General features: G+C 41.2%; 1 long non-coding RNA gene across 1 annotated transcript in view; it reads left to right on the top strand.

Annotated features, from left to right (window-relative positions):
* The first annotated feature begins 1,060 nt into the window (after positions 1-1,060).
* The window catches only part of LOC121855170, a 73,866-nt gene continuing 58,457 nt past the window's right edge, over positions 1,061-16,469 (top strand). The window contains exons 1-2 of the long non-coding RNA XR_006086726.1: positions 1,061-1,349; positions 14,570-14,883. This is a non-coding gene — a long non-coding RNA (uncharacterized LOC121855170). The remainder of the gene's footprint in view (positions 1,350-14,569; positions 14,884-16,469) is intronic.

The following is a 16,469-nucleotide window of genomic DNA, read 5'->3' as shown; positions in this document are numbered from 1 at the left end:
TATACAATGAAACATGATTTAATAAGACCAACTATAAATATTTTATTGAGTATTTTGTATTTTTATAGTAATTACTTGTACAGGAGATAGTGTACAGTCATAAATTTCACTAACGATCAAATTACCTCGTAAACACGGTGATCAAACATTAGGTCGTTATAAGAGCCTTGTAATGACTCGTAGTTCTCATGTTATTAATGGTTGACTGAACTCGTAATTTTATGTCATTAGTGGTTGACTGACCCTCCTCCTCCCCTCCCCCCCTCTCATATCTCTAGGGAAGATCATGTCATGCTCGAAGAATGAGAGAGAGAGAGAGAGAGAGAGAGAGAGAGAGAGAGAGAGAGAGAGAGAGAGAGAGAGAGAGTATGTATGTACCCCGTCTAGTAAACCAGTGGAGTGTCTAGCCAGAGAGAGATAGAGAGAGAGAGAGAGGATGTGTGTGTATATGTGTACCCTAGTCTGGATAACCATTGGAAGGGGTCTAGTCTGGGAGGTAGAGAGAGGCTGTCTATACGTTGCGTAACTTCACAAAAAACGAGACTGGACGCCTCGAGTTCTCAAGTGCTCATACGACCATCGTTCCCCCTTAACTGGAGATGCGAGGAGCGAATTTAATTAGTTCATTCTAACCTCATGCATTAATAAAATATGACGACAAAATTGCATTGAGACTGTACCATAAGTGTTGTTTTGTAGTGAAGGGAAGGGGAAATATAATGAATGTGTGAGGACCTGGTTGTTTACTATTGTTTGCTCTCCGTCTCGCCTCTCCAGGTAGTGGTAGAGGCAGACACGAGTACGTCAAGCAAACAAGCCTTCAACACCCTCCCCCCCGTGCTAATGATACTGTGAGTCCTTCTCTTTATACTCTGCTCGAATGTGTAATCAATAACAGGTAGTTTCATCCCCGGAGCTGAAAGTCCATAACCAGCCCGTTCTGCATGCTGTTGCAAACCCCTGTATACAAGCAAGGAGGAGGAAGAGGAGGAGAGGAGGAGGAGGCGGAGGAGGAGGAGGAGGTGGATCAGCGAGGTAGCCAGCCAGGGAGCGACGCGGCCCAGCAGCAGCAGCAGCGGGCAGCCCCCAGAAAGCGGTGGTGTTTCAGTGTTACCTTGGCTGTGGGAGGGAGAGCACGCGTCGCTGCCACCTCCGTTACCGCCTCCACCGCCACGCTGGTTCCGCTCAGGCCACCTGCCTTCCCCCGCACGTTTTCCGCAAAGGCTTGGCTCGTGTGTCCGCACTAAGGCCTCTCCAGGATTTGTGTGTGACTCTGCGGTAGTTCATGAGCTCAGGCGTGTGCTGGTTTTGCTCGACGACCAGCAAGGAAAGTGCAACGCCAGTGATCTGTAAGTTGATGTTCAGTCCTAGCTTCCTGCATCCTGGCCATAAATTGTGGTGTGGAGGTTTTTGGCTTAGTGATATATAAATCAATTTTACATATATATGTGTGTATGTATGTGTGTGTAAGTGTGTAATAACGGTTGAGGAAGAATATATATAGTTGTCTACACAAAGCTCTTTGAGAGAATTTATATTTTCGCGATTTTTTTTTGCAATGTCACTAAGTTTTTCATTTACTTTCTGTGCCAATTATGAAGATAATGTTTTATTTTTTTCTGCATTTTCCTCACAAATCTGATTTTTCTTCATTTTTGCATGAGGGAGCAGTACGAGGTTGGCACTCCGAGGCCGTCCCTCTGTGACAACACCCGTAGTAAAATATCATCGATTCTCCATTATTTCTTCTTCTTTGACTTTATGAATCAAGAAGAAGAGGAAGAGGAGGAGTAAAAGAGTTTCCTCAATCATTTGGAAATAATTGTAAATGACGGAGAGTGACTTGGTGGGTGAGACGCAGTACCTGTGTTGAAGGATTCCTACACTTAACCATAATCATTAACTCACCTGAAATGAACTCAGATCTAGGTAAAATAGTCACAAATATTCGTCTCGTTTATTTTTCTCAGATTCGTGGAATTATTTTTTCTCACGTGTCAAAAGTCTACGGTGATCTCCAACTGTGTTTCATAATGTATGGTGGTAGATTATGGTAGAGTTTTTTTTTATCAAGTATTTACGAAGAACAAAAACTGCTGGAGGGAGGTTTTTTGGGTGAAATTCATCGACTTGTGGTGGGTGAATGAGGTGGTGGTGGGGACGTCTTGTGGCCACGGGTCGAGGGAGGCGGCGTGTGGCAGGCAAGTCCAGACACCAACCCATTCACCTAGATGGATTGTGGCCTCTTGTGGCAAGCCTGATCATCCTTTCTCTCTCTTTCTCTCTCTCTCTCTCTCACTCTCTTACTCTCTCACACTACATTCATTGACTATTCCTTTGCTTCCGGGAATGACACTGATTCATTTCCCATCTGTGCTTAAGTCCGTCGGTAGTGTTCCTGTCGGTCGGCTACGTTCACTCCTCTTTTGCGTCTCGGGGGCCCGCTCGTGTTGATTACTCCGGATGCGTTCCTCTAGTCTGCTGCCTGTGGTTACTACGTCCTCTCCTCCTCTTAAAAGCTTTTGCTGGTGAATTATTAGCCCCTTGCCTCCGCGTACGTTCATTTCTGTAGGTTGTCGCTAGCCACGTTCACCTCTCGTGGCATTGTGTCCTTACGTTCTTTTGGGTCGTATCTGTGTAACGCTTCGTCGTGTCTTGTGTGGTGTGTCACGTTCACCTCTCGTGGTACAAATGTCTCGTTTCTGACTCTGGCGAAATTTTTCTTTACCATGTTGGCGTCGTTCATTTGTTTTATTGTGTTGTTTATCTTCATTCATTCATTCATTCATTTATTCATTGTCGTTGTCAGTGAGGATATTTAATTCATCCTGTGACGACCTTTCATTCACGTCCACTCAGTAGGTTACAAGTATGCATTCTTAGTTACAACCATGCATTCCTAGTTACAACCATGCATTCTTAGTTACAACCATGTATTCTTAGTTACAACCATGCATTCTTAGTTACAACCATGCATTCTTAGTTACAATCACCCATTCCTAGCTACAATTACGCAGTTACAACCACTCAGTTAAAACCACTCACAACCACTAAATTACAACCACGCAGCTACAGCCACTCAAAAACCACGCAGTTACAACCACTCACAACCATTTACAACCACTGGTACAAGCACTCACAACCACTCATAACCACTCAAAACTACTCATAACCACTCACAACTACTCATAACCAATCACAACCACAACCACTCACAACCACTCAACCACGCAGTTACAACCACTCAACCACGCAGTTACAACCACTCAACCACGCAGTTACAATCACTCACAACCACTCACCCACGCAGTTACAACCACTGACAACCACTCAACCACACAGTTACAACCACTCACATCCACGCAGTTACAACCACTCAACCATGCAGTTACAACCACTCACAACCACTCAGTTACAACCACTCATAACCACGAAACGGACAATGTAATAGTTCATTCTGATCGCTGTATTTTCCCCTTCCTCGGATTATTTCCTGCCAGCGATAAATTCTCTTGAGAGTATAATTTTAAACGTATTTTTTATCTCCAATATTTCCCACTATTTCCAGTCATGTCGATACACCTCATGTCAATATTCGCTATTTCATTTTTTTTTTCTCCTTGACATGAGACTTAAGGTTATAGTAGTCATGTCATAAAATCTACCTCATGTTAGTAAAGTGATATGACATGACACTTCTACCACCTGATGTAAAGGCTTGTGTTGTATTCATGTTACTGTGGTGAAGATTTATTTTATCAATATACAGTATGATGATAATAATAGTAATAATAATAATAATACAATGAATCATAATAGTAATAATAATTGCATCGTTTTCTTACGTGAAGCGAAATTGTGTCCAAAACCTAAGAGAATTTTTCTTTTTAATTTGTCTATATATTTTTTTTTTCTAAGTGCGTACATTGTGACACTCAGCCGTGAGTCAATACCTTGGTGGATGTGAGTTGGTATTTGTGTCACCTCTCACCTGCTGTTGGAAAATGCACACCTGGGTATTAATTACTTCCTTATGGTATTTTGACAGACGTGTTTGTGTATGTATACGTGAATGTATGTTGGTCATGTTTGTATGTGTGTATGTATGTATGTATGTTAAATTTGTATGTATATTTTTCGTGTGTACTTATTGGCAATATGTGTATATCAGTGAATAATATATGATAGACACGCGTGTATGTTCTCCACGTATATTTATCTTGTATAGAGGATGTTTGTATGTGTATGTATGATGGTTATGTACTGAATAATGTTGGTAATATATGTATGTTGGTCATGTATGTATGTTGGTCATGTATGTATGTTGGTCATGTATGTATGCTGGTCATGTATGTATGTTGGTCATGTATGTATGCTGGTCATGTATGTATGTTGGTCATGTATGTATGTTGGTCATATATGTATGCTGGTCATGTATGTATGTTGGTCATGTATGTATGTTGGTCATATATGTATGCTGGTCATGTATGTATGTTGGTCATGTATGTATGCTGGTCATGTATGTATGTTGGTCATGTATGTATGCTGGTCATGTATGTATGCTGGTCATATGTATGTATGTTGGTCATGTATGTATGTTGGTCATGGTCATGTATGTATGTTGGTCATGTATGTATGCTGGTCATGTATGTATGTTGGTCATGTATGTATGTTGGTCATGTATGTATGTCGGTCATGTATGTATGTTGGTCATGTATGTATGTTGGTCATGTATGTATGTTGGTCATGTATGTATGTCGGTCATGTATGTATGTTGGTCATGTATGTATGTCGGTCATGTATGTATGCTGGTCATGTATGTATGTTGGTCATGTATGTATGTTGGTCATGCATGTATGCTGCTCAAGTATGTATGCAGGTCAGGTTTGTCTGTTGGTCAAGTATGTTGTGTGGCGATGTGGTAGGTGGTCTGTCCGGCCTGGTGGTGGGGTCAAGCCTCTACAGGTAGCAGTAGTAATTGGACCACGTCTAGTACTACGGCAGAGGTCGAGACTCTTACACACACACACACACACACACACACACACACACACACACACACAACTGGCCGATTAGATTTGACTTGGGTTCATCTCTCGCCCTGTAATGTTGACTCAGTGTGACCAGAATAAATTTTACGTTTGATCATAAAATGTTTTCCCTGGGTGACTCGTCCTTACATAAATACCATAATAATCATATGAACGAATAAACAAACACAGATAAAAAAAAAACGCAAAAAATAATTAAATCTTCACGTATTTACCTTTTCATTACGTTAATTTGCGTAAAAGGTTGAAAAGACTTGTAATATCATTAGGTTTAGTAAACTAGTGGTAAAGCTCCCCAGCAGGTGTGTGTGTGTGTGTGTGTGTGTGTGTGTGTGTGTTTGCGTGTGCTACTCGTTACTTACACCAACCCACACACCTGTAGACATGAGCGTAACAACGTTTTTGTACGTATTAGTATACGTTCACAGACCATTTTTGTATGTACATGAAAGGAATCTTACCAGAAGAAAATCATGTGTACCTGTAGTTGTGTGTCATGTGTACCTGTAGTTGTGTGTATGTATAAGTTATGTACGTAAAAGTGTGCACGTATGTAGATGTACACTGGCACTAGTATATATATTTTTAAGTAATCATACACCAATTAATGTATTTTGTCATGTACGCAAATACACACCATGATTGTGTATACATACTGAAGTATACGAACACATATACACCGACTCACAAGTAATTATATTCAAGCACAACCAGAAACACATACAGATATACATAAGCAAGCTCCCCCCAAAAGCATATGTATAAGAACCATGAAATCATACATACAGTCAAATTAACACCACATATGTTAGAAGTTGTATATCTAAGTGTATTATATTCATACATATTAATACATATACTTCCAACCTTATGTATCACGAACCTCAAGACTCATTTACACACATGAACGTAAAATCACATGTACTCGAAGATATACATATACATTATTTATATATATACATTTACAAGAGCATATCCAGTATACGATTATATGGTATACAGGCAAGGAAGATTATGAATACACTAAGAATATACAGGTACATATAATTATATAATAACTTAAAAAGTGTATACATATATGAATATAAGTATGAATAAGCAGAATATACATAAATTTACAAAAGCGTTTACAGTTATATATAAAAATCCAAAATTATACAGTATACAAGTATATATTATACACTCAAAAACTTGCATACAGTCAAGAATACATACACTTAAAAACACCAATAGATCCGTACTTAAAAGTATACATGCTAAAATTTCGCAAAGAGATACAAGTATACATACACTCAAATAACCGTATACAGATACAAGTAAGTAAACAAGTACTCAACTAAGTGTATACATAAATATTTTAGTTTACATACCCTCGATCAGGACACACATACTTGTAAAATTATGCTTACACTTGGAAATATGTTTAGAGGCATACACAAAAGTATACTTACACTGGAAACGCATAGACATACATATATATATATATATATATATATATATATATATATATATATATATATATATATATATATATATATATATATATACACTAAATACGCAGACATACATACAAGTATACATATTTCTCAAAAGTTCTTGCAGATACTTACACGCATGTATACATGCACTCAACTACACACACTCACGCAAGTCAACATATTTAACAACTTATACAGTCATACACACAGGTCTACACATACTGAAAATGCGCAGACAGACAGACAGACACACTAGTACACATAAGTATCCGTATATTGAATTGGCATATAGCGACTTACGCACAGGTATATACGCACATTGGCACACACACACACACACACACACACACACACACACACACACACACACACACACACACACATACACAATGGTTATGGAGACTTTAAGTGTAAAAAAGGGCCGTAATAATATGAGTTAGGCTCAGAGAGAACATCTGGTGAGAGGAAAACTTGGAGAGGCAGACGGAAGCACGATCCTAAAACAATTTTCAGCTCTTAGTGGCCTTCCACTTTTCAAAGGGGGGGGGAGGCACACCTAGGCTCTGTTAACCTCCAAAAGTGGCACCAGCGTTTGACCTCCAACTGGTAACGTGTCAGGCCTCATGGTGACAAGGGTTGACGACCATGGAGAGGAGGTGGGAGGTAGGGATGGAAGGAGAATGAGAGGGGGTGTTTATGGAGTCTAAATGAGGGTTTATTTTTTTTTTTACCGTTTTGTTCTGACATCCAAGAGGCATTAACTGGTCTCCAAGTGTCCTCCAGGTGAAGTTACTTGACTCCTAATTGGCTTTGTTTTCTCTGTGTAACGTTAATTTCACATTACATAGTCGTCAACTTATATTCCTTTGCTCCCGGTGGCAATGTGTCAAATACTAGTGACACCATTGGACTTTGAATCGGCGTTGCTTGAACTCTGACTGACATACCCTGACCTGCAAGTAGCATTATATGTACTTTCAAGTGATTCTCTACTTTTCCAAGTGCTTCTCTCTAGTCTCTAAGTGGCACTCTACTCCTCCAAGTGCTTCTCTCTAGTCTCCAAGTGGCACTCTACCCTCCAAGTCCTTCTGTGTAGTCCAAAAGTGGCACTACTTGAGTTAGACATCCAAGTCTTGGAGGTTTAGTGTTTCAGACCACGTGACACTGTTTAAGACCACAAGACACTGTTTAAGACCGCAAGACACTGTTTAAGACCGCAAGACACTGTATAAGACCGCAAGACACTGTTTAAGACCACAAGACACTGTATAAGACCTCAAGACACTGTTTAAGACTGCAAGACACTGTATAAGACCACAAGACACTGTTTAAGACCGCAAGACACTGCATAAGTCCACAAGACACTGTTTAAGACCGCAAGACACTGTTTAAGACCGCAAGACACTGAAAAAGACCGCAAGACACTGTTTAAGTCACAAGACACTGTTTAAGACCACAAGACACTGTTTAAGTCACAAGACACTGTTTAAGACCACAAGACACTGTTTAAGTCACAAGACACTGTTTAAGACCGCAAGACACTGTATAAGACCGCAAGACACCGTATAAGACCACAGGACACTGTTTAAGACCGCAAGACACTGTATAAGACCACAAGACACTGTTTAAGACCGCAAGACACTGTATAAGACCGCAAGACACTGTTTAAGACCACAAGACACTGTTTAAGACCGCAAGACACTGTATAAGACCTCAAGACACTGTTTAAGACTGCAAGACACTGTATAAGACCACAAGACACTGTTTAAGACCGCAAGACACTGCATAAGTCCACAAGACACTGTTTAAGACCGCAAGGCACTGTTTAAGACCGCAAGACACTGTATAAGACCGCAAGACACTGTATAAGCCCACAAGACACTGTATAAGACCGCAAGACACCGTATAAGACCACAGGACACTGTTTAAGACCGCAAGACACTGTATAAGACCACAAGACACTGTTTAAGACCGCAAGACACTGTATAAGACCGCAAGACACTGTATAAGACCACAAGACACTGTATAAGACCACAAGACACTGTATAAGACCACAGGACACTGTTTAAGACCACAAGACACTGTTTAAGACCACAAGACACTGTTTAAGACCGCAAGACACTGTATAAGACCACAGGACACTGTTTAAGCCACAAGACACTGTTTAAGACCACAAGACACTGTTTAAGACCGCAAGACACTGTATAAGACCACAGGACACTGTTTAAGACCGCAAGACACTGTATAAGACCGCAAGACACTGTATAAGCCCACAAGACACTGTTTAAGACCACAAGACACTGTTTAAGACCGCAAGGCACTGTTTAAGACCGCAAGACACTGTATAAGACCGCAAGACACCGTATAAGACCACAGGACAACTGTTTAAAACCGCAAGACACTGTATAAGACCACAAGACACTGTTTAAGACCGCAAGACACTGTATAAGACCGCAAGACACTGTTTAAGACCACAAGACACTGTTTAAGACCGCAAGACACTGTATAAGCCCACAAGACACTGTTTAAGACCGCAAGACACTGTATAAGACCGCAAGACACTGTATAAGACCACAAGACACTGTTTAAGACCGCAAGACACTGCATAAGTCCACAAGACACTGTTTAAGACCACAAGACACTGTTTAAGTCACAAGACACTGTTTAAGACCACAAGACACTGTTTAAGGCAAAGACACTGTATAAGACCGCAAGACACTGTATAAGACCGCAAGACACTGTATAAGACCACAAGATACTGTTTAAGACCGCAAGACACTGTTTAAGACCACAAGACACTGTATAAGACCACAAGACACTGAATAAGACACATGTGACATTAGACCGCAAGACACTGTATAAGACCACAAGACACTGTTTAAGACCGCAAGATTAAACAGAGTCTTGCGGTCTTAAAAAGTGTCTTGTGGTCGTATACAGTGTCTTGCGGTCTTATACAGTGTCTTGCGGTCTTAAACAGTATCTTGCGGTCTTAAACAGTGTCTTGTGGTCTGTTTAAGACCGCAAGACACTGTTTAAGACCACAAAACACTTTTTGTCCACTTTATTAATAGACAAACCACAAGAGTCTTTAGTCCTCAGTGGTCGTGTTGGTCCGGCCGAGTACAGCACCGACACATCAGGACCCCCCGTAGGTCTTTTGAGGTCCCTGGAGGTGCCACTCTTGATTTTGGGTGTAACATCCAGGTTCAGTCTTCTAGGCCAAATTTAACTTACTGAACCATCGACGGATCTCTGGTGTGGTTGTATCTGCCGCATTAAACCGTTTACTATATGTTTGTTCTTCACTCGAGGATGTTCTTTGTTCTTGGTGTGTGTGTGTGTGTGGTTTGGTGTGTGTGTGTGTGTGTGTGTGTGTGTGTTAGAGAGGAACTTTTATTATTTATTTTGATGAACACATTTTGTACCCTACCTCTGAGGACCCTGCCACACACACACACACACACACTCACCCTTCTGTACCCTACCTCTGAGGACCCTGCCACACACACACACACACACACACACACACACACACACACACACACACACACACACACACACCCTCACCCTTCTGCCCTACCTCTGAGGACCCTGCTACACACACACACACACACACACACACACCTCTGTCCGACCTCTGAGGACCACACACACACACACACACACTCACCCTCTGACCCTCTGAGGACCCCACACACACACACACACACACACACACACACACTCACCCTTCTGTACCCTACCTCTGAGGACCCTGCTACACACACACACACACACACACACACACACTCACCCTTCTGTACCCTACCTCTGAGGACCCTGCACACACACACACACACACACACACACACACTCACCCTTCTGTACCCTACCTCTGGAGGACCCTGCAACACACACACACACACACACACTCACCCTTCTGTACCCTACCTCTGGGACCCTGCACACACACACACACACTCACCCTTCTGTACCCTACCTCTGAGGACCCCTGTCACACACACACACTCACCCTTCTGTACCCTACCTCTGAGGACCCCACACACACACACACACACACACACACTCACCCTTCCTGTACCTACTCTGAGGCCCTGCAACACACACACACACACACACTCACCCTTCTGTACCCTACCTCTGAGGACCCTGCCACACACACACACACACACTCACCCTTCTGTACCCTACCTCTGAGGACCCTGCTACACACACACACACACACTCACCCTTCTGTACCCTGGCTCTGAAAATTCCTCAGGATGTTTCTTGTTCCCCAGATGAACACTTTCTTGTGCTCTGATAACTAACTTCTGCAAAATGGAATGTCCCCAACCCCCAACATTCGTCCTTCTAACAGTATTCTTCCCCTCCCCTCCCGTCTCCTCCCCTCCCTTCCCTTCCACTCCCCATCCCTCCCTTCCCCCTCCCCTTCCCTCATGGGTTAATCTCTCTCTCCCTGGTGAGCATTTTCGAATACAAACTTCTTTAACACAGCTACTCTCTTCTTCAGTCCCATGTTGTCTCTCACCTTCCTTCACATTGGACTTTTGGGAATGTCGTGGCAGCCAAGTTTTCTTTAGTCAGTTTACGGTTTTCTGGACCATTGGCGACTTTTTTTTTCAGTCTCAGGAGTTTATTTTCAGACCTTTGTTTTCACACCACGATTTCTGGCATTAGGATCAATGAGTCTGTGTTGCAGGTGATGGTTTAAATCGTCCTTTTATTGAATCTGTATTGCAGGTCATGATATAAATCGTCCTTTTATTGAATCTGTGTTGCAGGTCATGGTATAAATCGTCCTTTTATTGAATCTGTATTGCAGGTCATGGTATAAATCGTCCTTTTATTGAATCTGTGTTGCAGGTGATGGTTTAAATCGTCCCTTCACTGAATCTGTGTTGTAGGTCATGGTATAAATCGTTCATAAAAGAGCCTGTGTTGCAGATCATGGTATAAATCGTTCAGAAAAGAGTCTGTTGCAGGTCATGGTATAACTCGTCCTTGTATTGAATCTGTGTTGCAGGTCATGGTATAAATCGTCCCTTCATTGAATCTGTGTTGCAGGTCATGGTATAAATCGTCCTTTTATTGAATCTGTGTTGCAGGTCATGGTATAAATCGTCCCTTCATTGAATCTGTATTGCAGGTCATGGTATAAATCGTCCTTTTATTGAATCTGTGTTGCAGGTCATGGTATAAATCGTCCTTTTATTGAATTTGTATTGCAGGTCATGGTATAAATCGTCCTTTTATTGAATCTGTGTTGCAGGTCAGAAAATCGTCCTTTATTGAATCTGTGTTGCAGGTCATGCATAAATCGTCTTTTATTGAATCTTGTAAGGTAGGTCGCGGTATAAATCGTCCTTTTATTGAATCTGTGTTGCAGGTCATGGTATAAATCGTCCTTTTATTGAATCTGTGTTGCAGGTCATGGTATAAATCGTCCTTTTATTGAATCTGTGTTGCAGGTCATGGTATAAATCGTCCTTTTATTGAATCTGTGTTGCAGGTCATGGTATAAATCGTCCTTTTATTGAATCTGTGTTGCAGGTCATGGTATAATAAAATTCCTTCTCGTTATAGATTGACTTGGGTAATATTTCTTTGGTTAATTAAGAAAAAATAAATAAACATCAAATAATACTGAGGCAAAAAAATGTGTTTATATGTCCTTCAGGTTTGTGATGTGACCTTAAAAAATAAAAACTTTGATCTACCTTAAGTAAAATTAGGATCATTGGTATAATTTGGTGGTATCAGCTGTAGTTTATATTTACATAGTTTATTATATATATTGCTTAACGTTGTTTTCTCTTTGATACACTTTGATGACGTCATGGCCTCTTCCTCCCCCCTTCTCCCCCTATATTCACCCCTTCCTTATGTCCACTTCCGAGACTCCCTTCATCATCCCTTCTCCTTCCCTTCACTCCTCCCCATCTCCTCCTTCCCCCCCATTTTTTTTACTATTTTTCTTCACCTCTTCATCCTCTTTATTCCTCCCTATACCTCTCTCTCTCTCTCTCTCTCTCTCTCCGGCACCTCACTACCATCCTAAACATCAATATAGTCGTTTGAGGTAATGGTTGTAGAGTAAGTGTTATTGTGCCCCTCCCCCCCTCCCTAACTACCGGGGGCACGCAATTGAGGGAGTGACGCAGTTGTTTGTGTTTTAATGGCACTTAGATGGCGATTGGCGTTAACATTATGACACTTACCTGAGCCATTAAGTGGTGACTGGCGTGTTGCTTTTGAGTGCCGGTGGAGTGCTTAGTGATAGTGACTGGCGGTCGTAACTGTTAAGTGGTGAGTGAGTGTGTGTGTGTTGTTCGTAAGTGGCGTAAGAGAGTCGTTTAAGGGTTTGTAAGTAAGTGGTGAGTGACTGATGGTCGTAAGTGGGTGTGTTGGTGTCTTAAGTGGTAGAAAATGGTTTGTGTAAATGACTGGTAAAATTGACTGTTGGTCGTAAATGTTCTTTGTATACTTGTGAGTGGTGGTAAAGTACTGATTGACAACGTAATGACTGTTGACTGGTGAATAGTGTGGAGATCCTGATCGACTGGAGGTATAGACTGGAAATGGTGACTGTCTGTTGTAGGTTAAAAGTGACTGTTGATTGTGTAAGCGGTGACTACTATGGAACTTCCAGGTGGTGAAAATTAACTGGTGACTGTTTATACTAACTGGTTATTTAAGTCACAGTAGCCAAGTTATATTGAGTGTATTGTTGACTGGTTAAGAAACGGTGACTGTACCGTGATATTTCAGTCGTAATTGTTGACTGTTAAAGTGTTGTTGGTATTTAGCATTTGAAGATAACTGTTGAGTGGTAACTGTAGAACAACACTGCTTATTGTTAACTGAAGACTGGTAAAAGTAATAGCGATAATTGCGAAATGTTGCCTGGTGAGTGTCTGGTGATAAGCGTGAAAGTTTATTGTTGACTGGTGATATTCAACAGTCATCTAACAGTTAAAGATTAGCCTTAGATTACACTAAAAACTGTAAAAAATCACAGTCATTACAGTCATAATCTCCTCATACCACAGTTAGGTTAGGTTAGGTAAAGACGTGATAAAATGGAGAATACAGTCATGGGATCAGTCATTTGATATATGACTGACAGTTAATAAACAGTCATATGACAGAAATTTGTAAAAAGCTCGTCTTAATTTGCTCTTAACAGTTATATACCAACAATTGACAGTGAAATAACAGTCACAAACCAGTTATTTACAATCACACCTCAGTAAATTATAAATAAATAACATTCACAAACCACTAACTTCCGGTCATATGTAATATATTTAGCAATTAAATAACTGTCACACACCAGTAAATTACTGTGAAATAACAGTCACAGACCAGTTATTTACAGTAACACCCCCAGTAAATTACAGTGAAATAACAGTCACAGAAAACAGTCATTTACCAGAGAGAGAAAAAAAACCACGACTCAATTGGGACCACCTGCCTGGCCAGCTCACTCGGCTCGTAGGAGAAAAAATACAAATGCGCGTATTAGTGCGTTTTAATGCGTTAGCACGTGGCTGGATGTCTCATTATAAACTTTAATGATAACTGTAAGTGTTATGATGATGGTATAGAGCATGTTAGTCTCTTGGTTTTTTTTTGGGGTGGGGGGGGGGCGTCGTGTTCGTGTTATTCCGTTCCCAATCATTCGTGACTGCGTTTACCAGGATGAGCGAGGGGGTCGTTGTCATGTTCACACTTCGTCCTGTGATTATTAACCGATAGTCTTTTGTTTTGTCTGCGGGATTAGATTTTTTTGTTTTAGTTGACGTCATAAAGTAAGTTTTTTTTTCTGCGGTTGTGATAATGTTTTTCTACCTCTTTTTTTGTAAATTTAGGTTTGTTTGAAACGAGAATTTTTTGTTTTGGTTGAGTAGTTTTTTTTGTGGATAGATTGATGTGTTTTTTTGTTCTCCTATTTTGAACATCTAACTTTTTGTTTTCTTTTAGATTTTTGCATACGATTTTTTTAGACTATTGGTGTTTTTTTTCCCATTTCAGATTAGGTGACGAACTCAAATCTGGAAATCCTGAAGACGGTGCCTGAAAATCCGGACAGCGGTGTCTGGAAGCAATCCTCAAATCTTTCAGTCATTGATTAAGCAGAGTCGTTGTTTTGAGTCAGACGCGGGTTGACTCACCGTAGCTGGGTTGATGAGTGACTGGTGAGTGCGAGATGAGTAAGGTGGGGAACCAGACCAATTCTCAGGATCCACAAGCCATCAATTCCAGGACCTTCGTGGGCAACCTCAACACCTTCCAGTGTACGAAGACTGATGTAGAGCGTATGTTCCAGCGCTACGGTCGCATCGCAGGTGAGTACCCCAAAGGCAGGCATGGAAAGGGAAAAAAAGGAGGATTATTAAGACTACAAAAGGTCACCACTCACCCCCCTCCCCCCTCCACGACGACTGGAAGGAAAGGTTAGAGGGAGGTGTTTTAGGCCCAAGGAAATGTATCTCAATGGCTCAATGGCTGCAAGAAAGGGTAAAAAGATTTCCAGGACCTTTAAGAAGACCCTTGATGGCTGGAAGGGTTAGAAAGGTATTGGGAGTATGGGAACACCTCACTAACTGGAAAAAAACGAAGAGCTGTTTCCACGACTAAATTAAATCCTTGACCAGCTGGAAAGGTTAGAGAGGTCTTAGGTACAAGTATAATGTGTTTCAATATCTGGATAAAGTTAGGGAGGTTTCCAGAGCTTGGTAATGTTATCCGATGGCAAGAAATCTTAGAGGTGTTTATGTTGTTCAGTTTGGGAGGGACAGAGACGTCTCTTAGGCCCAAAAGAAGAGGGTTTTTTTCTTCAGTGGATGGAAAATGGTAGAGGGTTTCCGTAGCTACAGACACAATCCCATTTCTACAAGGGTGTTTGGAACCTTTCTATAGTCTTCAATAATTATTATTTATCTTGAGAATCTGCGAATTGCTCTAAGCTATCAAGAACTTCACCATGAATTATAAAACAAACACAATGTTAGGAGTGCTCGTGAGTAACACAAAGTATCTCAGATTCTTCAGTAATTGTATCCGGATAAATGTGGAAAGTTTTCTATAGATATTAGATGAAAGAAACCGCCCAGGACAACCAAAACTATTCCTAACTGTTGACCCTACACGCGATACATGTCATCTGTTCCTAACAAGAGAAGCCGTAAACTCTGGATAGAGAGATAATCCTGAAGAAGTGCTGTAGGTGTTGTGAACTCTATGCTGAAGAGAGTAACAGAACCATCCAGTGTTACAGCAGGAGACTGACCAACGAGGTACTGGGGTAAAGGACGTCTTTTTTCAGCACTACAAAAAGATTTAATGGCTGGGGGGTGGGGGGGCACAAAAGCGCTCATGTGGGACCTCGGAAAGTTGCTCTGATGCTTGAAACTGTTCAGAGTCATTAAAGCTTTTTCTGTCTCGGGTTTAACAGTGTAGTAGCTGGAGGAATTTGTAGTGGATGGCAACTCTCTGGAAAATAATCCAAATTACTCTAATGGTTGTTATAATTTTGAGTTAAATTAGTGATTTTTTTCAAAACTATAAGTAATTTATCAACGAGGACTTGATCGTGAATGAATGGAAATGTTTTGGTTGGGAAGGAAATCGTTCTGGTAGTAAACTTTTAAAGTGACTGGAAGCGTCGGGTTAAGAGTAGAGATGTTACCTTCAGAGCGACGGACACAACAACTATTCCTTCAACATTAACATAACCTTCTTGTTTATCAGGATGTTGTCTGGAATGTTGAACCCACAGTATGAGGTGAGGGGGGAAGTGGAGGGTGAGTCGTCCTGTAAATTTTTGTAAAGATCCGAGTAGCAATGAGGTGCGGCAGCCGAGTGGATATAGGGCTCGCTTCCAGTACTAAAGGTCACTGGTTGGAGCCCGGGGCATCTTCAGTTCACCCAG

The sequence above is a fragment of the Homarus americanus genome, unplaced genomic scaffold (assembly GCF_018991925.1).
Source record: "Homarus americanus isolate GMGI-L3 unplaced genomic scaffold, GMGI_Hamer_2.0 scaffold54356, whole genome shotgun sequence".
Classification (NCBI taxonomy): domain Eukaryota; kingdom Metazoa; phylum Arthropoda; class Malacostraca; order Decapoda; family Nephropidae; genus Homarus; species Homarus americanus.
This window is presented reverse-complemented; position numbering and strand designations above follow the sequence as displayed.